Raw genomic sequence first — 27,917 nt, forward strand, 5'->3', positions numbered from 1 at the left:
GTATAGACATTTTTAAAGAACATATTTTAGAATACAAGATTTTTGTAGATGGCCATGCATCAGTTAATGTATGTCAAGAAATTTAAATGTAGAGGTTTTCAGATAAGAGTTATGCTGGTTTAAGTGTGCAAATCTAGTTCATTGTAAGAAATTTACTTAGGAAGTTAATAAAATAAACAGAGCTAGACAGGAAAAATATTAACATACTGAACCCCTTTCTGAAATTCATAAAAAGATGTGAAAGGAAAGAATTAACTTTGTGTACTATATTTGGACAAATTTATTTTATCCTTACTTCCTAATGAATTATGCTGTGTACCAGGAAGTATTTGCATATGAAAACCTGATTTACTAATTAGTCATTTTTATTAATGCATTTGAAATCTTTGTTTTAAAAGTTCTCTATGCAAAATAATCCAGTGCAGTTATTTTTATTTACTCTTCCCAGCACTGTAATGATTAAGGATTTGAGGTTTAAAGTAAGCTTGCCAGAATTTAAGATCTTGAGAGAATCATTGTAGCTTTATGACTTGAGGCAAGTCACTTAATTTTTTTCTTGCCTGTATTTCTTCAAATGTAAAACAGGGTATGATGAAACTATGTACTCCCTTCTATGGCAATTAAGAGGTTTGAAAAAATATATGAAAGGCACATAGATTTATTTAGAACATGATGAGAATCTATAATAACTATTAGTATATATATAAATATGTAATGATTTAAACAGTTTAGTATTTTTCTGGTCCTTTATTTCCCAGAGTGTCTTATGAGATTACCACTAGTTTCCAAAGCTATTTTCAGTTATAAAACTTCCTCTCCATTTAAAATACAATTCATATTCTTTTTAAAGGTGATTCTCTGAAGTCACATGTGCATCCTGGGATAACATAGAGTGCAGAAAGGTGTTCCAAAAAGCCATGTGCACTGACTGGGTTCATGATTGCTTTTTTTGTGTGTGTGTGTGTTTTTTCGGGGTCACACCTGGCAGTGTTCAGGGGTTACTCCTGGCTCCATGCTCAGAAATTGCTCCTGGCAGGCATAGGGGACCATATGGGACGCCGGGATTCGAACCGATGACCTTCTGCATGAAAGGCAAACACCTTACCTCCATGCTATCTCTCCGGCCCCGGGTTCATGATTTCTACATACAAACTCAATAATCCATAGTTTGGCTCAAGAATAATGGTATCAGATAGAAAAAAAAGCATTATTATCCAAACTACAATAATAAAAATGTAGATAAAGGTAAAGATTTGAAATGCCAACGTGAAAATAAATAGAAAATTCTAGATTATCCCAGCCTGCACATTTTGGGTCTGCTGTTCTTTTGATTTTGTTTTTGTTTTTGTTTTTTTTTTAGGATTTTGAGCCATACCTGGTGACACTCAGGGGTTACTCCTGAGTAGCTCCTGCCATGGCTTTTTTTTTTGTTTTTGTTTCTGGTATTTTTTTTTTGTGGTGCTTATTGTTATTGTTGGAGTCCTCACTGGATATTTAACACTTCTTTTTGTACTGGTGGATTGTTTCACCTTCTTTTTCTCCTTCGTCTCTCAAACCGATGATGAGAGCCTCTAGAAGAATTCCGCTTATTTTCGGCGTATTAGATTATTAGTTTATTACTTTTCTCTTCTTTAAACAAAACCACGTAACTTGAACTAGCTAGTCCTGCCCCTCAGTTAGAGGGGGAAATAAGGGAGGCACCAGGACCAAACAGGTGCAAGACTACTAAGTAGTAGGCTAGATACAGAGGGGACCACATATTCTAGCAATCCTGGGAGTGAGGGAAGAGGATATGGGAAGTAGGACAAAAACGGAGGTGTAGGGAGGACAATTTGGTGATAGGAATCCCCCCTGATTTTATGTAAATATGTACCTAAAATATTATTGTCAACAATATGTAAGCCACTATGATCAGAATAAAAATTATATTAAAAAAAAAAAGAAATAGCTCCTGGCTTGGGGGACTATATGGTAAGCTGGGGGATGGAATCGCGGTCCCTCCTAGGTCAGCAGTGTGCAAGGCAAACACCCTACCACTGCACCACTGCTTAAGAATACAAATACATAGCTTTAAATGAAGTTTCTAGATGGGTCTTAATGCTTCTACCCCATGAGTTTGTCACTTTCTATCTATTTATACTGCCTGGGATCATCAAATCATGGATTTTCAACTTTGTCTTTATATAAGCAGTTACTTGGCTGTCTCTTTGGTCTTATTTCCCAGAAAATTTTAAAAAATGAAAGAAAAGAAAAAGAGTAGCCATAGAAACTCCTTCACTTGGATTTGGATCCTATATTTGATAATATAAAATGAACTGTAGATTAAGACTGCTGGAAACAAATTCACACTGCCATTTAAGCCCAAATAAAAAATGATAAAGCTTAGCATATATCTGCTTCCATTTAAAAAATTATTTGTGAAAGGAAAATCATTCACAATTGTCTTATGGTGAGTTTCAGAAGCTGGGTGTTCAAAGCTGTGTTTTCACAACAGTGCCACAAAAGTCAAACTTGCTTACTGGAGGAAAAGAAAAGCTTCAGTGATGAAAGTTTTCAATAAAATCCTCAGATAAATCTCTTCCCCAAACTCACCATGTTAATTGGACTGGATGACACATGTTTTATTTTCTGTTTACCTGATAACTAGCTTTGTTGCGGTGTTCCTTATTATTCTCATTATTTAAGAAGAAGCACTGTAGGACAGTGGTATTCCCCACAGAGATGCTTTGTGGGCAAGTACTGGGAAGATCAACAGAATCAGGGCAAAAGACTTTTTCCTTAACGGAATTGATTTTTACAGAACATGTCAGAATACCTAGAATTTTCTTAGGGGTGTAATTTTTTTAGAAGAGGAGCAGAAGCTTTAATAGAACCCTGTGCTTGCTGTTTTCTTTCTGTCTTCTTGATGTAGGTTTTACATTTATTTCTTAATAAAGTTCACAATAAAAATGAAAATAATATTTCATAAGTCAGATGACACTATCTTGCTGTGGGATTAGCTTTCTTTTAACATAATTTGGTAAATAGTTTATAATCTTGACATACCAGAAGGTCCCACATTGCCATGGATTTCTTGATGCTACTAACCCATGTTGTCAAGGCAACTTACTCCACTATTATCTTCCCTCTAGAAAACCATTTTTCAATGTTCCTAGCCTTAAATCACAATCATGTTTATAATAGTCAAAGACATCACCTGTATGCACAAAGCTGCTGCTTTCTTATATCTTTTTGTTAATGTGGGAAATAATGGACTTGGTGGCTAATGTGTATGTTAAAGTGTGAAAGTTCAAATCATTCCATCTCAGCATTTACAGATGAATTGTGTCAGTGAGTACAACAGACATTTTAGTAGCTGCAGTAACAATTTGACATATTTTGACTTATTTTCAGGTTGAACTGATTGCAATCAGTAGTTTGCTAATGAAATGGTTTGTGAACTTAAATCACTTAAAAGTGATTTTTTTAGGTTATTTTTAAGGTTTTTTTAAGGTTAATATAACCCACCTGTTTATAATTTTCTACCTTTTATAATAATTGAGGCTCAGTTGGAGAATTCATCCTATGTAAGTGGAAGTCTCCACAATCTTAGAAAATCTTTGACACCATCATGACTCTTGACATAAAGGGGACATTAGTGGGGAGAATGTTTTCTGCGAGACCTGGCCTCCTAAGGGGTTATTTAAGGAAATTCTTCATGACTGGATAACAAGGGTTGTTTTACTCTTTTATTTATCTAGCTTTTAGTTTATTTGTTTATTTATTTGGTAGTTTAGAATTGAAAAGTAAACTAGATGAAGTTACAATATTTACTGAAGTTTAAAGGTTCAAAGACCTTGTTTTCAAACCTACTCCTTATCCTCTATATTTCTAAGCAAAATACAACTTACATAATCACTGGAAATAAATTTTAGATGCTAATAATCTAATACTGCTGCTCTGGGTTTCCATTTTTCAAAATATGCATAAGCCTTCCGACCCTTTATATTTTCATTCAAATGTTGATTTCATAAAAGGTAACTATATTTCTTTTCATGATTCTGAAAGGTTTAAGAATACAAATACGTAGCTTTAAATGAAGTTTCTGGATGGGTCTTAATGGATAAGAACACTTTCATGTGACACATTTATTAGATAAAACATACCTCAGCTCCTTTTTGCTGCCATTCTAATTTCAATACATAAAAGACTTTTGTACCTATAAAATAGTACAAATTGTCATATGTACTTTGAGGAATTGGCATTATTTTCTTGCCATTATTATTATATGACAGATTGAGCATTCAAGTGTCAGTCAGTCTGCGGTGCCTATTAGGTTGCTTAGCTCAACCCTCCCGTGTTATAGTTCTCAAAAATTATTAGTACTCAATCACAATGCACAAAGGATTTGATCTGAAATACAGAAGTCACACTAATGATGAAGGTGAATAGATAAGGAAGTTATAATAAAAGAAAATAAGTGGATATCCAGAGGAAGATATATACAATAGATTCTATATGTTAGATGTGAAGAATAGATTCAGAATTTTTAGTGGCCAAGTCAAAGAAAGAAGCATAATCAAGTAAATAACTTATAGTATAGAAATATTTCAGCAAATTCACAGATTATCAGTTATAGGGGAAAATTTTCTTCGGGGTTACAATTTGGTAAAGGTATTGATCATTTCCAGTAACACTAAGAATCTTAGTTACTCTAATATTCATTATGTCAGTGGTCACAATGACCAGGCAGGATTTACTCATTTCTTCCCAGTGCAAACACAGCTGTGTGCTGTTATGTAATTTATCCCTCCAAAAAGGTTTGAAATTAGAGTTTTTACTATGGTGTCAAAAAGAAAAAACCTGAGGCCTGCAGCAATAAAAAAGATTGCCTAAAATCTCAGTTTTTACTGGAGAGCTGGGATTTAGTCTTAGATCAATGCTAAACTAAAATCTACCTAAGCACTATCCAACACTGCCTCTGTGAATGAGGGGAGGAGTATTTATATTTTCCTGGATGATTAAGAAACATCCCCAGAGAAAGAGATCACTGATAAAAAGTGGTCCATTATCTTCTAATGATATAAATACAATTGAAGAAATTTTAAGCAAGAAGTAGTACATTACAATGCATAAAGTTTAAAAAAATTCACTAATTGCTCCTGACAGGCACGGGGGACCATATAGGATGCCAGAATTTGAACTACCATCTGTCCTGCATTGGCTGCATGCTAGGCAAATGCCCTACTGCTGTGCTATCTCTCTAGCAAGAAAAAAAATTTTTAATGGAGCTGTTAACCTCATACTTTGGTTTCTTTTTTTTTTTAATTTTTTTAATTTTTTGTTGTAAGAATTTATTCAAGAGACAAAATTGATTAATATATTGAGGTAAACTGACTTAACAATATAGTAACATAACATATCATAACAATAAGTAATATATTATAATAATACATGTAAGTCAAAAACATTTCTAAATAAAACACGATTTTTTGATCATAATGACTTACATATCTTTCACAGTAGTATTTTAGGTACATATTAACATTGAACCAGGGGAATATCCATCACCCCCAGTGTTGTCCTCCCTTCATCCCTGTTCCCAAGCATATATCCCTTTCTTCCTCCTTTATCCCCCAGAATACTAGTTTAACTAAAAGCATATATGTTAACACTATTTTTTTTTTGCAGTTCCAGATATTTTTACTAGTGGTTTCTTAAAGGTTAGAGTCAAAGGAGCACTGTATAAACAATGTTAGAGTGGCAATTATCGTTTGCATGAGCCCACCAAATATGGGGGTCATAGAAAGGAAAAACTTTTGGCCTAAGTACAGGGAGACCTTACCCCTAAAGTTTCCTGACATAAGACCATTTCTAGGCTCCAGGCTAACTAGTTTGTCCAATCCCGGTCATTGTCTGTAGTGCCCATACAGTTATATTTTTCACAGTCTCTGTTGTTGGTATCATGTTTCTGTGTTGAAGGTCCTGGAATCTGTATATCTTATATTGAAGTCAGGATGGTGCGGTGCGGCATCTAATTTCAACTCACAATTAAAGGGTAATGCAGAAAGCCCTGTCCAATAGTCAGATCATTGTTGTTGTTTAAATCTTCTCAGTGTTAAGGGAAGACTCTTTTAAGTAAATCCATGTCAGAGCAGCAGTAGGGTCTTTCCTGGTAGAGGATTGCTTCCAGGTGATGTCATAGACAACTTTGGATGTTTTGTAAATGGCTTCCCTGGTTCAGGGGTGACTGGAAAATGCCCAAACCTCTGAGGCCTGTGCCAGGTCATCATGTCAATGTTCAGGGTGTAAGGTTCCATTGCACCACAAGATTTGTGTGTTCCTATCTCTATTAGATAAGAACTTATTTGTATGTATAGTATTTTCCATTTAAATGTGCCCATGCAAACAAGGAATAATGCCACCTGGCATTATCAAGCACATAAGGGGGCCGCAAGAACAAGTCCAACAATCCCCGTGACCTGGTTCAAACATAAGCATTAAACTGAGGGACTCTTTCACCAACATTCCTTATTTAATAGTTCACAAAGAGAAAAAAAGATAAAAAGTGGAGAAAATAAACAGTCTAACTTAAGACAGTGGACGCAATTGTCACCGTTTAAGAAAATTTGTGTGTTCTCATCTCTATAAGAACATGTTTGTATATTATTTCCCATTTTAATGTGCCTATGCAAAGGAAGAACAGTATCACATGGCAATATTGGTGCCAATGGGGATGCTAGAACAAGTCCAACAATCCAATTGACTTGGTTCTTATATAAAAATTAAATGGAGGGACACTTCTACAAACTTCCTTATTTAACAAATAACAAAGGGAAGGAAAGATGGAGAGGGACTCTTTCACCAAAATACCTTATTGAACAGTTCACAAAGAAGAGAAAAGATAAAGAGTGGAGAAAACAAACAATCTAGCTTAAGACAGTGGACTCAATTGTCACCATTTATACGAACTAATTAGAAACCTAGTATGGTAGCAACCACAGTTACACAATAAAAGAAGGAAGAGGCCAAGAGGCTGTTGAGAGTAAACAAGTAGGTAAAGAGTACTGGCCTCTTCCCAGACTGAGAGTCCATCCTCTCATTTTTATTTTGAAAATATATGGTACCCCCACCCGAAATGGTCTCTTCCCAAACTAAAAGTCCATCCTTCCATTTTATTTTAAATATATATGGTACGCACGGGGGCACTGGCCCCAAGCGGTTTTTGAAATGGAGACAAAAATATGGAACGCTTCACAAATTTGCGTGTCATCCTTGAGCAGGGGCCATGCTAATCTTCTCTGTATCGTTCCAATTTTAGTATGTGTGCTGCCGAAGCGAGCACCATACTTTGGTTTCTTATGCAGAAATCCTTCTTTTGTGGATTCAGAAATTTCATTTTTGAATTTACTCTGAAATACTTTGAGAAACAGAAGAGAAAAATGAAACAACAAATATTTCTCTGTTATGTTAATCTTTCTCTTTTTTTAAATAATTACTTTAAACACTGCAGATACAAAAAAATTCACAGATTGAAGATAAGTCTCTTTACCAAAGAGAGGCTTTAACATAGAAAAATCTGTTAAACTCCCATCTTCATCTACAATGGAAAGAATAAGAGGACTCACAGAAAAATCTTGTGAACATAAAATTAACAATATTAAGCTTTTAATATCATTGTTAACCCAAATAATAAATAAAGTTAAGAGAAATAACAAATCAGAGAGATAACTTAAAAGGCTGGAGTGCATGCTTTACATGTCTGAACTCAGAACTGTATGGTGTGACCCCTAAACAGTAACTTAGGAATAGCTAGCTCCCAAGTACTGCTAGATACGAAAACCCACACCTCCAGAAAAGAAAGATAAAATCCAGTGAAGCTTTGCAAATGAATTTCAACTCTATCTTGAAAGAAATTGGAAAACTGTACATGATGTTAAATAAGGGTTCAATGCCATTTTATTTTGGAAAGATGATTCTGCAGCAGTGTAGAGGGGATGAATCGACCAGGTAAGTGACCTAGCCCAACAAAGTTAAAACAAAATGGACTCAAAGCAGTAGTAGAGTATACATCTTTGATTGGTATACCACCTTAGGAATTAGTTGTTTAGTTTCAAGAGGGCTGAAGATGGGAATGTGATAGAGAAAATGGTCCATGATGGTTTTGAGCTTTTTGTTTTTTGTTACTGAATGAAGAGGCTAATTGTTCACTAAAAGAGGCTATATTGAGAGCAAATTTAGAACATTATAGATGTCCAGTTTAATATGCAGAGTCTGAGAGCCAGGAAGATCTAGGGCCAAAGTCTAGAAAGAGGCATGCATATGGGTAGGGAAAGCTTCAAATGTAAATAAATCAGGAAAGATTGGAAAATGTCAGGGGCATAAAGATAGAACCCCTGGACTATAAAGGAGCTAATGGAGATGAGAAGCAAGCGGAAAGTGATAAACTGCAGCACCCAGAGGAGGGCAAAGGTTCAGCAGAGAGTGGCACTCTCAAAGAGCGAGGTTTAAAGGAAATCTGAAGAGGCAGCAGTGTCAGGTGCTACAGACAGGATGGAAGTAAACATTCAATCTGGAGGTAGTAATTTGGCAAGAGTGGTTTCAGTCAGGTGACATTTCTGACAGCTGGATTTCAATAGAAAGTGAGAAGAGTTGACATTCAGGAAAAACTAGAATATGCATTCCCAAATGCTGCCTGTGAAGCAAAGTGCAAGCCAGCAGCTAGAAGTGGAGCAAAGAAACAAAGACATAAGTTTTGCTATAGATAACGGAATTCCTAAAAATCAATAAGATGAGCCACCACCAGAGGGGAAGAAGGGTACTGAGGGTGGCAGTTTATAAAGAAATGCAGGTGGTCAGTATGTGCACAAACAGTGCACACAATACACACAGATATCACATATGCTTATAAACAATCCAAAGAATGAAAATTTAGTAATAACCTGAAACTAATATTGTGCTCTTAAAATGGCATTTTTAAATGTGTTACTGGTAAATTAATGTGGTTTATATTTTCCTTTCCTGGAGGGAATAATTGACTATTTGTATCAGAAATCTTAAATATATTTTTCACTTGACTTTTACTCACAAAATATTTTAATGTAATAATCATGAATGTGTGCCTATTATCTATATGAATTCTGGACAGAGAATTTGCCATAATAGCACAGAACAAAATGTGAATCTAACCCATTTTTTAATAAAAATTATTTTAGGCCCCATGAGTCACAATATTAATAATGGTTGGATTTCGTACATAAAACATTCCAGCACCACACCTCCCACCAGTGTGTCAGCTTCCCTTCACTATAGTCCCAGCATACCCCTCACATCTCCTATGCCCCCATCTTCTCTATAACGATGTGTCTTCTGCTAAAGATTAGTTTCCTGTTATCTGTGTGCTTTTTCTTCCTATGCATCTTTATATCCCACATATGAAGGAAATAATTCTGTGTATGTCCCTTTCCTTCTGATAAACTTTACCCAGCATGATATTCACCATATCCATCCAGATAGAGGAAAATATAAACATTTCTACAGTTCACAGGAACTGTAGAACACTTTGTCCTTATAGATAAGAGGAAGTAGGTCATATATGCTACAATTATATATATTCATGTATATGTGTGTATATATATATCTGAGTTTAATCAAAGTTTTCCAAAGGAGAGCTCATAACTAATAAGATCGACTGTCAAAATATCAGTTATTTCCCTCGCTTCTCAGGAAAATTTAGTGTTAAGGGCCACTTGTTAGTCCTCTTTTTTCCAGGTCATCTCCATACAGCTACAAAACCTGACCTTACTCCTTAGAAATTTGCTTAATTGTAACATCCAATCCAGAGCCCAACATCATTTGTGTCATGGACCTTCAGTTCCTGCTGCTTATTTTTCTTCCACTACATATTCTCCATTCAGGCCATCCCACTCCTTCTCAGACATCTAATCTGAAAGCTGAGTTGTTTTACAAATGTCATCCCCAACACCACTCATCCCAGCCTTTGGTGAGTTCAGAAGCAGAAGGAGAATCTCATCCTGACCCACAGCTTTGTTGATCCTTCCCACAGCTTCACTCCTGCTCCGCAACTCCCAAAGAGCAGCACTTCCGTGTAGCCCTCAAAGAAATCAGCCCACATTACTGCTTCTCACCATCTGGCTTTTCTAACTAATCACTGAAAACTTTATTTAAACAAATTCTATGCAGCAAATCTAGAGAAAATATTTCATAATGGTCCCTCCATATCAGGCCATCTTACTATCCTTCGGCCCACAGTCCTGAGCTCTAGATCAATGGTCAACGTTCATCCTCGGTAACTCTTCACATAAAGTCACTCGCCCTCCTATCTCATACTCAGTCTCTATTCCATGCCATTCATGTCATTAAACATAATTCAAATTCCACCCTCTTTTTTCTTCCCATTTATATTTGTTCAAGCATTGGAAGCCATTTATGATCTTTGGCTGAGGGAGACATTTAAATGGAATATTTAACTTTCCTACTCCATTTTTAATATGTATCTCTTAATGACACCTCCTGGAGCAAATGATTAAAATAACACAAGTTTGGTTTTATCATTTAATTGTTCTGCCCTTGCAGGAGTTGAGCAGGACAAGGACCAAAATTCACAACTGAGTCTTCAGTGAAGTCAGATGTTTATTACCAGAATTTTAATATTTGCAAATGAAAGACGTAAGAAAGTCGTAATGCCAAGCTATTTTTATGAGATTTTCTAAAAGACATTTAAAAAAATAAGTGCCTGACTTTTCAATAAGAACTTTAGAATGAGTTCCCCTCATAATCACAGCCCACTCTTAAAACTTCAAGAACAATAACAAAATCTATTCTAGAATTTGAACGATTATAATTTCAATCTCAATAGATTCCAGAGTCCTCAGATCTAAGGGATCATTACACAAAAATAGACTCCTTGTCAAGAATTCCTAAACGTCCAGAACAAAGCGTTCCATATCCTTTCAACAAATATGAAATACTTATGTGTTAACCTCCCTTAATTCAAAGACACTTTTTAAATGGGAATTTAGAGGACGGTTGGAGAATGGTAGGGTGAGACGCAAAGTTGTCTTTTTAATATGGGCAAACTGGGTGACAGTTAACTATTTTTATGCAAACATGTCGAGGGTTCCATATTCTCTCCACTACCCTGGAGTCCAAGAATTCACCCTTGGGATTTGAAATCCTTCCAAATGTGCAAAAGAGAAAATCTGGTTATTTGAAGCTGCAGGGTCATTGCCTTGTTTTCCAGATGCCCAGTTCTTGAACCACAAGTTTCATTTCCAGCTTGAGCATATTATATGTTCTCCCTTCCCAAGCGTGTGCTTCCTTATTTTGTGAGTTGACAAGTTTGACCATTTTATTAACTCAAAACAGATCACGTAAAACTGGACCACTTAGGGGCCAGGGAAATAACTCCAAGACCTAGAATACATGCTTCCCCATGAGTTTGATGCCCAGCACCATAATGGTCTCATGAGTTCTACCAGAAGTAAATCCCTCTAAGTATGAGCAAAAATATAATGATAAAATAAAACAAACTTCAAAAATAAAAATGGTGCCTGACGAGTATAGATCCATTAATACACAATAGCATATGTGAAACCTGGCTTTTATTCCCCCATGTTTTGGTGGCCCCCAACACTGTAAGACCCAAGAATCATTGCATCTTCTGGCTCTGTCATTGAACAGCCCAGTCTAGTTGGCAAAGCATCACCAGGAGAAACTTAATCCACCCCCAAACACCATTTAGGAACACCACTTGAGAGCACATAACTCTCCCTCACACCCCTGCAAAGTAAATGAATTCCATGATCCATTGTTTCATATTTACTATTTATTTAATTCCCTTTTTTCTCTCTTTGTCTTTCCTACCATTGCTATTGTTGTAGTTATTATGATAATGTAGGGTTGTTCTTCTGTGTGTCCATCAAGGCTTCAGTGACACTGCAGTACTGGGAGTCTAATTGGAGTCAGCCATATGCAAGGCATACAAATGAACCCCTGTGCTATCTTGAAAGCCCTAATGAAATCTGATTTTTTTAGATATATTGACCATAGCATTATATTTTTATTTGGATTACAACCAAAATTAAAGTCACATTTTAGATAGAGTAAAGCCTCATTGGCTATTTCCATTTATGCTAAATAAAATGTATACTTACCGGATTTACTTTCAGTCTGGGGGCGTGACTCCCCCCCCAATCAGTGTTAAGGAGGAACTAGGCATCACTCCTATAATGTTCAGCCAAGTCAACATTGACAGTTCAATGTTAGGGTCTGCCAATGCGACCACCAGGACCACTCCTGATGGTGCTGGGAGTATGCGCATGAGGGTCCAGACATTGACTGCTCCTTGCACTCCTGGTCACTTAACTAGATCTGCAGTTCTGATTTGTTTTTGTTGTTGTTGTTGTTGAGGGAGAGTGTTTGACCATGCCTGGCAGTTTTCAGGCCTTACTCTGTGCTTTATTCTCAGGGGTCACTCCTGCTAGGGCTCAGGGTGATGCAAGTGGTGCCCTGGATTTAACTTTGGTTGGCTGCATGCAAGGCAAGCTTCAGCTCTGTGATTTTAAAATTTGATGTGACTAAAACAGAGTAAAAATAAAAACCTATGAAACAAAAGGCTCAGTAGGGTCATGTTACGCCAGTGTTCATATGTGATATTACTGTCAAAACATGTTGTAAATAGATGGACTATCTTTGACTGATGGAAAAAATTTTAGTGTGGACTGCCAGAATTTGATTTACACTATTGCATCATGGAAGAGCTACAGAAAATTTTCTCTTTTTTTTTTGTTTTTGCTGCCACCTAAAGGAATATTTTGAAAGATAACTTTCGCACAATACACTGGAAGAACGAGGAAAAGAGCTGAAAAGACAGCTAGCAGTCTAAGCACATACTCCATACATACATGGCCTTGTTTGAGCCTCAAATATGTGCCCTAAACACCACCAAATTCTGAACCCTGAGCACTGAATTGGGAGTAACCTTTAAGATCTGTATATGACCTAAAGCAAAAACTATATGTATGTATATATGTAATGTATACAATATATATGAGGAGATGGGGAAGGTTATAATCACTTATACAATAATCTCGAATTTCTTCCTGATCAACAGTTTATATACTCATTTTTCCACAAAGTTTCAGTACTTCAAAATTATGACTAATGAAAACTTCATGAGAGTTGAAATCTTGCTCTCTTATTTCCTGATATCTAATATATATCTGTTAGGTTGTGATGCTTCAGTAATTAGCTCCTGAAGGGGAATAAATGTTGCTCAATAAAACTTAAAAAAAGCTAATAATCAACAATATGTGCTACTCTGGGAAAATAGCTTCAGTTCTCTAGGCCTTAGCTTCATTGAGAAAATTAGGGGATAAAATTAGGAGCTCTTTCTCCTTAACAATAAAGCTCTGGGATTGTAGGCAGACAAATGACTACCCGAAATGTAGGCCCCATGTGCTTTATGTAGAGTCATTGGAAAGCAAGTTCGGCAAGCCACACTACAGAAAGAAACATGAAAAGCTCTCAGAAGACTATAGTATGTTCAATGGCAATTCCAAGCATTCCAAGCAATGTCTTAAATCTATCCAGAAGAGAAGGAAAAGAGTTAAAAAGACACCCATTAAAAAATATTTGAGGGGTTGGAGAAGAGGAGCTAGAGGTAAGGTATCTGCCTTGCAAGCGCTAGCCAAGGACAGACCGCTGTTCGATCCCAGGCATCCCATATGGTACCCCCAAGCCAGAAGCTATTTCTGAGCACATAGCCAGGAGTAACCCCTGAGTGAAAAACGGGTGTGACCCCCCCAAAAAAAATATTTGAGGTCATCACCAGCAGTACTCAAGATTACTCCTAATATGTTGTATTGGGTGTGTTGCTCCTGGTGGGACTCCTGGAGACTGAATTCAGTCTTCTTGCATGCTGAGCAAGAATTCTACCCCTTTAAGTTACCTTTTTGCCCCTGGTAATGAACTTAAACTGTTTAAAGTGAAAAAAAATTGTTTAAAGTGTTGGTGAAAATATGAAAGGAACCTTAGTCACCGGTGGTGGGAATGAAAATTTGTTAATAAGTGAAAATGAAAATGCTACCAAGCAACATCAGTCCTGAAACTCAGTGGAGGAAAGGAAAGTGCTCATCAATAGATGGCTAGAGAAACTCTCTCTGATAGAATATTCCTCTGCTGTTCAAAAGATAAAACCATCCCTATGAGGGGGAAATGGCTAGAACTGGCCATTAATATGGCAACTAGAAAGATTTAAAGCAAGAAGAGTAGCAAAACCACAATCACTTTAGCCCATTGAATACTATAGAGCCACTAAGAGGAGAGGGTCTGAGAGAGATTTTGATGACTAGTGATTTTGAAATTTTGCTGGCGATTGTGATAAGTCATTTATTCCTAGAGTTATCCCCCAAAATTCATCATATTGTTAATTAATGAAAAAACATATTACAAATTGAAAAATTAAAAATAGAACATGAACCACCAGCAAAGAGCAGCTTTGAATGTATTTTTTTCCTTTTTTTTATTTAAACAACTTTATTAACATACATGAATGTGTTTGGGTTTTAGACATGTAAAGAACACCACCCATCACCAGTGCAACATTCCCATCACCAATGTCCCAAATCTCCCTTCTCCCCACCCAATCCCCGCCTGTACTCTAGACAGGCTTTCTATTTCCCTTGTACATTCTCATTATTAGGATAGTTCAAAACGTAGTTATTTCTCTAACTAAACTCATTTCTTTTTGTGGTGAGCTTCATGAGGTGAGCTGTAACTTCCAGCTCTTTTCTTTTTTGTGTATAAAACTTATTATTTCAAGAATGTCTTTCATTTTCTTAAAACCCATAAATTAGAAATAAGAGAAATTTGGATCCCACATACCAAGGCTCAGGGGCTATACCTGGCTCTATGCTCAGGAGTGACCCCTGCGGTGCTGAGGGGGCCAAACGGAAGATAGGCAGCAAACAAAGTGCCTTCACCCTTCAGAGTACTCTCTGAGATCCACAGTTCAGCTAGTTCAGTAGTTTGTGTTCATCCATGACATTAACCAACCATGTTTGGATTACTGGGAAGAGGAGATGCAGAAGAGGGAGAGTAGAAATATTTCACTTTTGACAAGGAATCCTTCATTACAGAACCTCTCTAAATTATTTCCCCAAAGTTTTTGTTCCCTACAGAGTAATTTTCAAACTCAATAAAGATGAAAACACCAAAACACCAGAGCTTATTAAGAATACAGATTCTGAGGCAAGAAGATGGATCTGGGATAGAAATTTTCTCTCTTTATTGTTATGAGAGCAATTCAAATACAGCCACGCCTCATAGTGTGTGGTTCCTTCTAGAACTGCCTGGAAAACAAGTTTTTTCCAATTTCTTTCTCATGACTCAGATTTTCTTATGTTATGTCATTCCGCCCTCTAGTGGATATTTTTACTTAGTTGGATTATTTTATTAGATTTACACTCCCCACCTTCTTTTCTTTTCCCTTTACTCTCTAATGCAAAACGTTTAGGAAATCCTCTTGAAAATCTGTTGAAAAAAAAAACCCAATGGGAAATCATAAAAATATTAATTATTAAAATATTTTAATATGACATCATATTTATAAAGATTCACATACACATTTGATAAATGATATATATTTTATATGATATATTTTAATCCTATGAAGACTGGAAGACTGTAATTAACCTATTTTTCAAAAATATTTTAGAGACTTTAAATTTATTTATTTATCACAATATTTTTAGGCCATCTAATCCTGCAAAATTAGTACCAGTTCTTTTTTATTTTCCTCTCCCCCTTCCCCGGTATGTAGGTCACACTCAGTGGTGCTCAGGGCTTAATGCTGGCTCTGTAGTCAGGGTCACTCCTGGCAAGACTCAGAGGACGCTACGGGGTGCTGGAGATTGAACCGGGTCAGCTGTGTTCACTCTGATAACGCATAGGTCAGACAAGCACCCACCCACTAATCTTTCCACTTTCCATTAAATTCCTTCCAGTGTATTAGTGCAGTAAGTCTTTAATCTTCTCTTCCAAGCACAATTTCAGTCCCTGGGGCCTCTCTGACAGCCTCCATGCCTCCATGTCGGCTCTTAGAATCCACTGGTCTTTTTTTTTTTTTTTGCACTCAGGGGTTACTCCTGACTATGCTCTCAGAAATCGCTCCTGGCTTGGGGCACCATATGGGATGCCGGAGGCAGAAACCTTTCCGCTTGCACCACTACTCCAACCCCTCAACCATTTTTTTAAGATCCTGAAAACTCTATGTGTGTTTAAGTCTGGGGCTTTGGTTTCTGGAACACTGTGCATGCTCCCAGGATTATAATTGTCCACATGTTCCAAGCAAGTTATCATATGTGGATCAAGTAGGCAGAGTGTACTTTTAAGATAAATGAGGGAAACCAATAGATAGCTCGTCTGGATGAGTAAAGGATTTAGGGTGTAAAAGGAAGGTGGGGCTAAAGCAAACTGGGATTGTTACATATCACAGAATTCAAAATGCAAAAATAATTTTTAAGTCCTGCTATGGCCCACATCACTTCTCTGTGACCCCATGAAACACTGCTTTGTAAAGTTTCGGCAGTTCAGGAATTTGGTTTACTCATGGCTCACATGTACTCTGCATGAATTTTCTTTCATAATTCTAGAACTTCCCTATTCCCAGTTTGCATTCGGGAAACTGGGGCTTCATGCTGTGCGTGACTTGACCCCAGGCAATTGAGGTTTCCTGCTAGGGCTCTGCTCTGCGGGTCAGCCTGGCTTGAAACTGAGTTGAGTCCCTTCCGTCAAGGGTCCCTCTGTCATGTCCTTTGTGCCTGTCTCTTCAATCTCACACCTCCCTACTCCTCCCCACCTACATGCTCTCATTGGCAACTTGAGAGGTCAGTGTCCCCTGGGTCTCTAATTCTGCTGAGATCTTGGTTTTAGTTACGCTTCTCTTTGCATCAGTACTGAATCACATTTCCAAGAGACATTCTCATACTGTAAACCAATGTTATCATAACATAGATTTTTTTTTGCTACTATTGCTACAAATAATATGCTATTTCAATTATGCTTGAGGAATTTTAGAGGCTAAATGAACCCCTTTATAGCACCTCTACTTTTCTACTACCTGGACTATTAGGGGGAACACATTTGCTTGTGCTTGGGGGCTATTCCTGATAGAGCTCAGAAGTGACTCCTGCCTGGCAGGGCTTGGCAGGGATCAAGCCAGGATGAACAGCATGCCAGGCATGTACTAAATGCTCTGTACTAGCTCTCTAGCCCTCAGGTGAAATGCTGCAAATACTATTATAAACACTTCATGTGAACTTTTCTCAGGGAAATACTGTTATCTCTATTGAACTCATTTTGTTAAATGATAAACATGAGTCATTCATATATAGAAATCCAATTACCTTGGAAATGAAAAGAGTTATTTCTCTTATCCAGTCTTGGGCAACTTTTTGAATTCTACAATATTTAAAATAAAATGACAGTCCTGGGGCACATTTCCAGATCTTTCAGATCATTCTGCTTTATGAACGCTATTCCTCTGGAAAGACAGAATTACACTCCACACACCCACATTACACTTTCAGTGCATTTGACCCCTTTTAATCTTTATTAGGTTAGTATAACTCATAACAATAGTTTCTCTTTAAATTTCTTGAGGTTGGGGTGAATTTTTAAGTGTCAGAGCCCACTCCCAGCAGTACGTAATTCAGTGATGCACTCCTAATGGATCTGTGTTTTGTTCTGCAATATAGTGCTTCTTGGACACAATGGTCCTAGGGTCCCTGGATTACACTGAACATTGTTGGGGGACAGGAGTGAGAACAGCATGCAGTGAATCAAACTCAGGCCCTCACACATTCAAGACATGAATGAACTCCAGCCATTTGAGCCAGCTCTCCAGCCCCCATAAAAATATTTCTTCAGGAAGCTGAAACAGCATTTTGAACTGAATTTCTATAAAGAAGGAATGAAAAGTTGCTTGGCCTATGGTTTGTCGCTTTTGTTCTTTTTCTTTTTTTAAATACTAACAAGAAAGAAAATCTCTTATTGACCAAACTTTGAAACACTTTGTTAAAATTATACTTCTTTGTAAAAACACTGATAAAGGAAAAATTTACTTCATAATGAGCTTTAATATTCAGAGAGAAAATCTATTTATCTATTTATACAGGCAAATTGATGGCAATGGAAAGCTTAATTTGGCATGAACAAATTCTAATTTACCAACATAGTGCATTAACCTAGATGGTAAGACAACTGATGTCTAATTAAATGTGTACTACAAGTTTCAGATTATGATAATCACTAATGATCATTAGATTACTTATAAATGCTTGATGCTTTTCAACACTTAAGGTGCATTAAGTTAAACGTGTGTTTTGGTTTTTTCATCTTTGTTTTATTTTATTGGGGGAACCACACCCAGTGGTGCTCAGCAATTACACCTTGCTCTGCATTTAGGGATCACTTGTGGTGGGGCTTTGGAGATTATATGGGATACCAAGTATTGAACCCTTGTCAGCTACATGCAAGACAAGTGTCCTCCTCACTGTTTTATCACTCCAGTCCTTACAAGTCCTCTTCTTCTCGCCATTTTTAATATAGGGAAAAAAGATATGGAATTAAATAATCCACCCAAGATTACTACAATACTTAATAGAGCTGGAATTTAAACCCAGAGTCCTCTTCTTTATTTGTTTGTTTTGTTTTGTTTTGTTTTGTTTTACCTTATTGGACTATGCCAGGCAATTTTCAGTGCTCTGCCTCAGGAACCACTCCTGGAGATGCTCAGGGAACCGTATGGAATGAGACAAACCTGGGTGTGCTGCATGCAAGGACCCACCTGCAGAACTATTGTTCCTATCCCCTCATTTTTATAAACACACTTTGAATCACAGGCGGATAGAATTCATTCTTCAGTCATGGCTGCCTGGCAGTTGCTTCTCATTTAACACTAAGCAGAACTCACCTGGGTACCATTAACTAACTCTCCGACTTTAATCATATTCTCAAACTGTCCCAAGTGGCAACTAGCAATCATATGTTGATATTCCAATCAGAAACACCATACATCACTGTCTATGCTTGTATTTTCTTTGCATGGAGATGCTAACCTCTGCAGCAACATCAGATCTTTTCCTGGTGTTTTATTATCAGGAAAAATTGGATAATTACATTCAGCCCAAAATACAGACTGTATTCACATGGGGCAGTGGATAAACTTGGGCATGGGAATTGATCATTTTTTCCAGGAGGTTGCAGTACACTTCATAATCAATTATAGATCCAACATTTAAGGTTTGACTTTGGTTAAGAATCTGGGCATGCAGATACTGAGTAGTTTGAAATTCTCTCAAGGATCTGGCTTGTATCATGTACTTGTTCTGAGGCCTCTTTGTCTAAGGATCAACCTGGCATTTTCCTTCTACTTATTATCATCAGGTTTGTAGCCTGATGAGGTCACATTTTTCTTCCAGTGTTCTTTATTCTGTTTTTAAGAGGAAGGTTACTATATATATATATATATATATATATATATATATATATATATATATATATGAATATAGGGATGCAATAACATCTAAATAATTATTTCTCATAACTTAGAGGCCTGTAGTTGGATTGTCTCCCAAAATGTTAGAATTAAAACTAATAAAATCAGATTTTAATTTGGTTTCACTTGTCAGAATACCACCTTACAAAGTAAAATTAAAAAGTGAAGCAGGTTTTTTTTAGTAATTAGAGTACTCAGAAAGCTCATTCCAAATAATTTTATTTGATTTGCTGATTTTGTAATCTCTTACAGATAACCACACTGACTTGTTGAGTGTTGGTTTATACAAGCAAAGTCAAGTGCTACTTCTATTCTAACTTCCACTGAGGTACCCATCCAATTCTACCAAGTGCCATTCATTAGGCAGGTGATTTTCAGAATTAACTTGCTTCAACATGGCCTTAATGGTAGGGAAAACACATATCAGGAAGTTTTCAATATAATTTCTGAATTACTAAGTCTGGCTTATGGCCCAAACATTGCTTTCATAATGTGAGTTAATATTAAATTTGGACAGCATCCTTTCTGCTATGCTTGGGAGCCTCAAACTACACACCCCAAATGTGGATCCGGAACTTGGGCAGCCAAACAGTACTTCGAGGAATGAATAACTATAGTTACCAGAATTGAAATTGGGTCCTTGGGCATTCAAGGTGTGTGCTTCAGGCCTTTGCCATATCTCCCTAACCCAGTGCTTCTCAAATAGCGGGGCACACCCCCCAGGGGTGGGCGTGAGGCTCCGTAAAGGGGGGCACATTTGACCTCGGCAAACACTGTCATAACAAGCTAAGCCCCGAGTTTATGTCTCTGTATGTCTCTGGAGCTGAGAGTTGCTGTGTCTTGCTTCAAACCCCCCTTTGAAAAGCTATGCATTGCAAAACATGCTCATTGTAGCCATTAATCCAGACATCACCTCCAATTAAAAAATCAGCTCAAATTATTTTATTTATATACATACATACATATATACATATAATATTATATATATATTAGTTTTGGGGTCACACCTGGCAGTTCTCAGGGGTTACTCCTGGCTCCACGCTCAGAAATCGCTCCTGGCAGGCACGGGGGACCATATGGGATGCAGAGATTTGAACCAATGACCTTCTGCATGAAAGGCAAATGCTTTTCCTCCATGCTATCTCTCCAGCCCCTATTTTATATATTTTTGTTTTGCAGGTTAAAGGGTTTTTTTGGGGGGTTTTGTTTTTTATTTTTTTTGTTTTTTTTTTGTTTGTTTGTTTTGGTTTTTGGGTCACACCCGGCAGCGCTCAGGAGTTAGTCCTGGCTATATGCTCAGAAATCACTCCTGGCAGGCTTGGGGGACCATATGGGATACTGGGATTCTAACTAATGACCTTTTGCATGAAAGGCAAACGCCTTTCCTCCATGCTATCTCTCCAGCCGGCCCCCTAAAGTTTTTTTAATAGATACTATTTACAGTCAAGTGGGGGGCTCGAAAAATGTTTTCTTCTTCCTAGGAGGTGCATGACAGAAAATAATTGAGAAGCACTGCCCTAACCCCATATTTTTAAAGTTTAAGAATTTCTTTGAGGTTCTGCCCAGCCACACAGTTCTATGAAACTGAGTCAGAACTGCATCAGTCTTGTTTGTGATTCAGGATGCAATTTTGCCCCAAGTCAGGAAGCCGATAAGAGTTTAGCCACTACTGCACTCTGTGGCTGTGTATTTCTTCACCTGTTCATAATTTACTGTTAGTATTCAAAGACTTCCTCACTCTAGTTACTAAGCCACATAACAACAAACAAGAAATATCTCTTGACTTCAAAAGGCACAGTGGGAAAACACTGTAGATCGCCACCACACCTAGAGAGCAAATATGATAGCCCTGAAGATCCAATCAGTTATATAATCACTCTTGACATGTCTTTAAAGAGAAAATTTTGAAGATGTTCATGGAACTCATTGAACAGACGGCCAATAAAACATAAGAGGATATGAGAGCAGAAATGAGAAAACTACAAACAGGAATGACAGAAGTGAAAAACATTCTAGGCAAAATGAAAAACTCACTGGAAGGCCTCACCAACAGAGTAACAGCTGCAGATCAGTGAGCTCAAAGATGAGCTGCATAGCACTTGCAGCAACAGTAGAAGATGGAAAAGTTTTAAAAAAATAAATGAAGAGTTGACAAGAGAACTTTGGAATGAATTAAAGGAAACAACATAAGAATAATAAATATTCCAGGAAATCAGGAAGACAACTGCCCTGAAGAAGCTACAGTCAAAGACATCATTGCTAGGGCCAGAGCAGTTACACAGTGGTTAAGGTGCTTGACTTGAATGTGTCCGACCTGGATTTGATCTCCAGCATCCCAGATGGTCCACTGAGCAACACTAGTTGTGACTGTAAAACCAAAAGTAAGCTAAGAAATTCCAAGAATTGTAAACTGCATGTACCCACATTTTCAGGCAGAAAAAAGTATTAAAAGAGATCCAAATAAAATACCGTATTTTCTGGCATATAAGACGACTTTTAAAACAAAAAATAAAGTCAACCGAAAATTGGGGGTCATCTTAATACGCCGAGTTAATCCCGAAAAATGTTTCAATATGCCGCTAAACAAAACAATCAAAAAAAAAATTCAGGCTGCAGAGTTTCCAAATCTCTTTCTTGGGGGCTCCCAAACAGTACTCAGCAGATCTGGGTGCTACTTCTGGCAAAACCCAGCTAACCGTGTTGGTGGTTCAGTGCTAGGGTCCGAGGATGGGGTGTTGTTTGGTTCATGTAGTGGGGGAGAGTAACTGACGCCACCAGGGAATTGCCAGAAAAGGTGCTTATGATAAGGGACCAATCACTGCAAGGCTGCTCGGACCGCCTCTCTAACTCAGCCAATCCAAGCAGGCTTTTTATGCATGCAAATTAGACAATGTTCTGGACCAGAATCTACACTGTACAAAGCCTGCTCAGATTGGCCAGAGTCAGAGAGGAAGTCTATTACAGTAGAACCTTTGAACCTTTGCTTGTTGTGATTGGCTCACTGAAGTACATGAGCACAGGAACACATGCAGCACATGCAGCACAGGAACGTTCTGTCTGATACAGCGAATATAGGCCTTAAACCTATGTTTTAACTGCAAAATTAGGAGGTAGTCTTATACGTCCAGTCGTTTTATACGCCGGAAAATACGGTAATCCAGGACACAAGCCAGAGCAACAGTATAACGGGTAAGAATTTGCCCTATGTGCAACTGACCCAGGTTCAATCCCCAGTATCCCATATGGTCCCCTGAATCTTCCAGAAGTAATTTCTGAGCACAGCCAGGAGTAATCCCCGAGCACTGCTGGGTGTGATACAGAAAAATATCTTGGATAGCCATACTAGTATCAGATGACATAGATCTCAAGTCTAAAAGGTTACAAAAGGCAGTGAAGGTCATTTCTTAATGCATAAAGAAGAAATCACACTCCTAAATATATATGTACCTAATGAAGGACCAGCAAAATACTTAAAATAGCTGCTAATAAACTTGAAGAAAGATATTGATTGCAATGCAATAGTTGCTGAAGACTTCACTTCAGCACAGCTCATCTTTAAATACATCAACAAAACAATAGCTCAGAAAGAAAATACTTTAAAAAAGAAATAGAAGAGATGGGTATAGTAGATATATGCCATCATTAAAATGCCAAACACATATTCTTCACCAATGTACCTGGGTATTCTCCAAGATAAACTCCATTCTTGGACCAAAATATCCTGCCACAAAACCAAGAGGATAGAAATTATACCAACTATCTTTCAGACCAAGAGGCACTGAAAGTAGAAATTAATCAATCACAAACAGAAATGGAGAAAAAAGCTTAAACTCTTGGAAAGTAATCACCTCACTATTGAACAACCAAAGGGTCAGAGGAAAAAAAATGACAAAATTAGTGGCAAAAAATGAGAAGAAAGTTATGAGCTACCAGAGCATATGGTACATAGAAAAAAAAAAAACAACAGTATTAGAAGGAAAGTGTGTGACTCTGTAAACATTCATCAAAAAGGAAGAAAGGACCCACATAAGTAACCTGATTGCACAGTTTAAGAAATTAGGGAATAGCCAGCAAAAGGAGCCCAAAGCTGGCTGGAGAATGGAAATAATAAAACAGAGAAAAAATTAAAGAACTGGAAGCCCAAATCTGACAATGTATTGGATGAAGGAATGTTTTATGCATGAAGCCATTCAATTAATAGTATTGATCCCACAATGCCTACAATAAAAATGTTCTAAAAAAAAGGAAAGAATTTTGGTTCATACTACCACTTGGGCCTGGTGCCTTCTATGGTGGTTGGTTGCTTCATCATTAAATAGACATGCAATAATTGATTCTGGTTTCTCAGGCTCTTTAGAAACTTGGGAAAGGTAGGGGGATAGTTTCAAGGAAGAAAAGGAAACTGAACTGGAATCTATACAGCATGTGTTTTTATGTCGTGCAAATAAACTCTCTACACTATAGAGTTTAGTTTAGTTTTTAACTTAAGAGTTAAAAGCTCTCTCATTAAGCCAGATTTTGTCATTTATATTTTTGGACTGAATACAGATTGCAAATAAATGACAAAACCTGCACAGTTTGAGCAAGAGCAAATAGTCTATTTCTTGGAAACACAGTTTGCTCCATTTAATAGCCCAGCAAGGCAATCTTTTTGGAAAAAAATCTAGCTGTAGATTTCTAAGTAAAAACATTTTTTTATTATTTGTCTTAAAGTTTTGATTCAGGACCACAGGCCAAAAACAAATTTTCACAAGTACTCAAACCCCAGAGGCTTTAATTCCTAAAGCAAAGTCTAAGATCACTCATATAGAACATGCTGCAATTTTGTGAGCCTGGACCTTGCCCACACAAAAAAGAACTGCATGCTAATAAGGGACAGAGTGAGGGTTGACAGTGTCAACTATGTAATGCATAACTTGCTAGTGTGCTGTGACACATATTTCATCTTGGGAACAGGAAAGGGATGAGGATCCTAGTCATGAGTACTTGACATGGCCTCTCCATGAGGGATCTGAGTGCAGACATTTAGTCTAAAAACTATATTGATTGGTACCTTTGGCCTACCTTCCTGCAGGTATCAGTCTCAAACAAATGTGTAAGGACAGTGCATTTGCTTTGCATGAGGCAGACCCAGGTTAGATGCCTGATATTCCATATGATCCTCGAGTATGCCAGGAATAATTTCTGAATGCAAAGCCAGGAATAATCTCTGAGCACCACCAGGTGTGGCCCCAAAACAAAAACAAACCAAAAATAATAAAATAAACATACAAGAACTGTCCAACCTTTGGGCTGTATTAGTAGTCTAGGCAGCCCTGATTGAGTTCACAGGTTGGTCCTATATTCAGTAGATTATCTCTGGTTCACAACACATGAGCTGTTGTTCAAGTTGACACAAACATAAGGACAGCTCGCAAGCACATCCAAGTTCAATGGGTGCAATATAAGCAGAGACTGTGTATTTCACATTGTCAATTCCCTAAAACCCCTAAAATATATAAAGTATTTAACAATCTCCTGTTCTAATTTCAGCTATGTTTTCCACTTCATTTTAAAGTCTTTAAATCATTCTTTTCTGGGCAAATATTTGCTTGCCCTGTCATATTCTACAAGACCAAAACTCTTACTCAAAGTATTATCCCAAACTTGGGCTTCTGTTGCATGGGGGGTGGATTTCTTTAATATTAGACTTTGATCTGAATAAAAAGGAAAGGTGATATCCCTTTTCAATCTGTCAGCAACAAAAATGAGTTTGTTCCCTTCTCAGAGATTTGCCCATTGGTAGTGCTAGGTAAGGTTTTAAGTTTCCTGTATTTATATGGACAAAACCAAATTAAGGGCCGGGCGGTGGCGCTAAAGGTAAGGTGCCTGCCTTCCCTGTGCTAGCCTTGGACGGACCGCGGTTCGATCCCCCGGTGTCCCATATGGTCCCCCAAGCCAGGAGCAACTTCTGAGCGCATAGCCAGGAGTAACCCCTGAGCGTTACTGGGTGTGGCCCAAAAACCAAAAAAAAAACAAAAACAAACAAAAAAAAAAAACCAAATTAAATTCATCTGAGAAGTACTATATATTTCCAAGGAATATTATAGTGGTCAGGGCACTTGCCTTCCATACAGCTGATTCAGGTTTGATTCTCAGTATAATATAGAGTCCTCAAGCACCGATAAATTCATGATAGTAGAGCCAAGAATAAGCCCTGAGCACCACTTACAAGTTTGTTTTGGGTGTGATCTTAAAACAAATTCAAGATAAAGCATGAGAACTTCATCTTTGACATGGTGATGCTCCCAGTACCACTGATGATCTTGGGGCCACCATGAGCATCGTGTAGGCTCTGCTCTCAACCCAGCCTCTCCATGCTTCATCGTCATCAGCAGTGGATATGCCAGCAGGGAGCCATGGACCAAGTATACCATTCATTTTAATATGGCAGGTACACATATGAGAATTATCCTTTATACACACATATACACACGTACACACACATACACACACTGTTGGCAGGAGGAGATTTGGAAACACATATAACAGTGCTCAGGGACCACTCCTGGCAGTGCTGGGGATTGATCCCAGGTGCTTTAACTCCTCAACTATTTCTCAAACCACTCTTTCACTAAAAGAAAGAGTGGTTTCACTATTTCACTCTTTCACCACTCTTTCACTTTTGTGAACTGGTAGTGAATTTCAGCACCACAAATATCCCTTTCATGAGAGTTTGTTTGTTTTTAAACAAAACCTTAACTTTCTCTACCCATTTCTTACTGTGAATACTTGTCTACCTGCCTATCATCACGGATATGCACTCTTGCATGCAGACCTAGAAATATACCGCTGTGAATGGACAGTTTCTCAAGTCTGCCAGAACCTAGGGCTGAATACTGTGTGCAATAATGGAATCACTAGGAAGAAGGCACTCTGCCATCACAGTTGCTGGATGCAGCCTAGTGAGTTTCTCAATTGTGCCTAAGAGAATTTTCAAAAGTGGGAACATTTAATGATCTTTTTACAGTTCACTTTTCCTTAAAATGCTGTGAGTAGGAAATGACAACTTCATAGTTTTTATTGTTTGGAACTAGGAGTCTTTACAAATGACTTGGTGCATTCTACTAATCCATTGATTTTTTTTTTTGAGTCTCAATTACTTTAAAGAAGGGTTTTAGATGTTTCACCAATTGTTCCTCATTTTAAGAAGTTCTAATCTTAAGATTTTTATAAAGTAGTTTTTTAATTGAGGACTGATTTGATAATTATATTTTGTTTCTGAAGATATTCATATTCACTTAGGACATTTAGGATATTTTATTTATTTATTTATTTATTTATTTATTTATTTATTTAGGTTTGGGGGCCAGTCCCTGTGCCACTCAGGGGTTAGTAATGGCTCTGTATTCAGAAATCGCTCCTGGCTTGGGGGACCATATGGGACGCAGGGGGATCAAACCACAGTCTGTGCTAGGTCAGCCATGTGCAAGGCAAACTCCCTACCTCTGAACCACCACTCTGACCCCCATTTAGGATATTTTAATAAAAGTTTATTTTGACACCACCTGCACTTCTTTGGTCACAGCAATAGGAAGAGGTGATTCAATAACTATGTATTAGGGGCTTGAGAGACATTAGAGTAGATAACACTTTTTCTTGCACAAAGCAGGCCCGGATTCAATCCCTGACATCCCATGTGATCTGCAGAGAACTACTGGGAGTAATTTCTGAATGTAAATCCAGGAGTAAACCTGAGCATCACTGGGTGTAACCCAAAACAAATAAACAAACAACAAAGTGAAAAGAAAGGAAACACAAATTATTAATCATGGCATGCTATTGTCAAATTGAAATATTCAATTCTATCATTATATAGGTTATTCAGATTGACATATCAGTTGTTAAATAACAGAAAGAAACAAACAAACAAACAAAGAAGGAAAGAAGGAAAGAAAGAAGGAAGAGGAAGGAAGGAGAGAAAGAAAGAAAGAAAGAAAGAAAGAAAGAAAGAAAGAAAGAAAGAAAGAAAGAAAGAAAGAAAGAAAGAAAGAAAGAAAGAAAGAAAGAAAGAAAGAAAGAAAAAAGAAAGAAAGAAAGAAAGAAAGATAGAAAGAAAGAAAGAAAGAAAGAAAGAAAGAAAGAAAGAAAGAAAGAAAGAAAGAAAGAAAGAAAGAAAGAAAGAAAGAAAGAAAGAAAGAAGGAAGGAAGGAAGGAAGAGGAAGAAAGAGAGAGAGAAAGAGAGAAAGAGAGAAAGAAAGAAAGAAAGAAAGAAAGAAAGAAAGAAAGAAAGAAAGAAAGAAAGAAAGAAAGAAAGAAAGAAAGAAAGAAAGAAGGAAGAGGAAGAAAGAGAGAGAAAGAAAGAGAGAAAGAAAGA

General features: G+C 37.4%; 1 protein-coding gene and 1 non-coding gene across 2 annotated transcripts in view; one reads left to right on the forward strand and one right to left on the reverse strand.

The window, feature by feature from the left end:
- MARCHF1 (membrane associated ring-CH-type finger 1) overlaps positions 1–27,917 on the forward strand; it is a 355,296-nt gene that overhangs the window by 309,462 nt on the left and 17,917 nt on the right. The window lies entirely within an intron of this gene.
- Positions 7,218–7,324, reverse strand: LOC126005547 (U6 spliceosomal RNA). The gene has a single exon (XR_007494597.1). It is a non-coding gene; the product is annotated as a U6 spliceosomal RNA (small nuclear RNA).

Source organism: Suncus etruscus, chromosome 3 (assembly GCF_024139225.1).
Source record: "Suncus etruscus isolate mSunEtr1 chromosome 3, mSunEtr1.pri.cur, whole genome shotgun sequence".
Classification (NCBI taxonomy): domain Eukaryota; kingdom Metazoa; phylum Chordata; class Mammalia; order Eulipotyphla; family Soricidae; genus Suncus; species Suncus etruscus.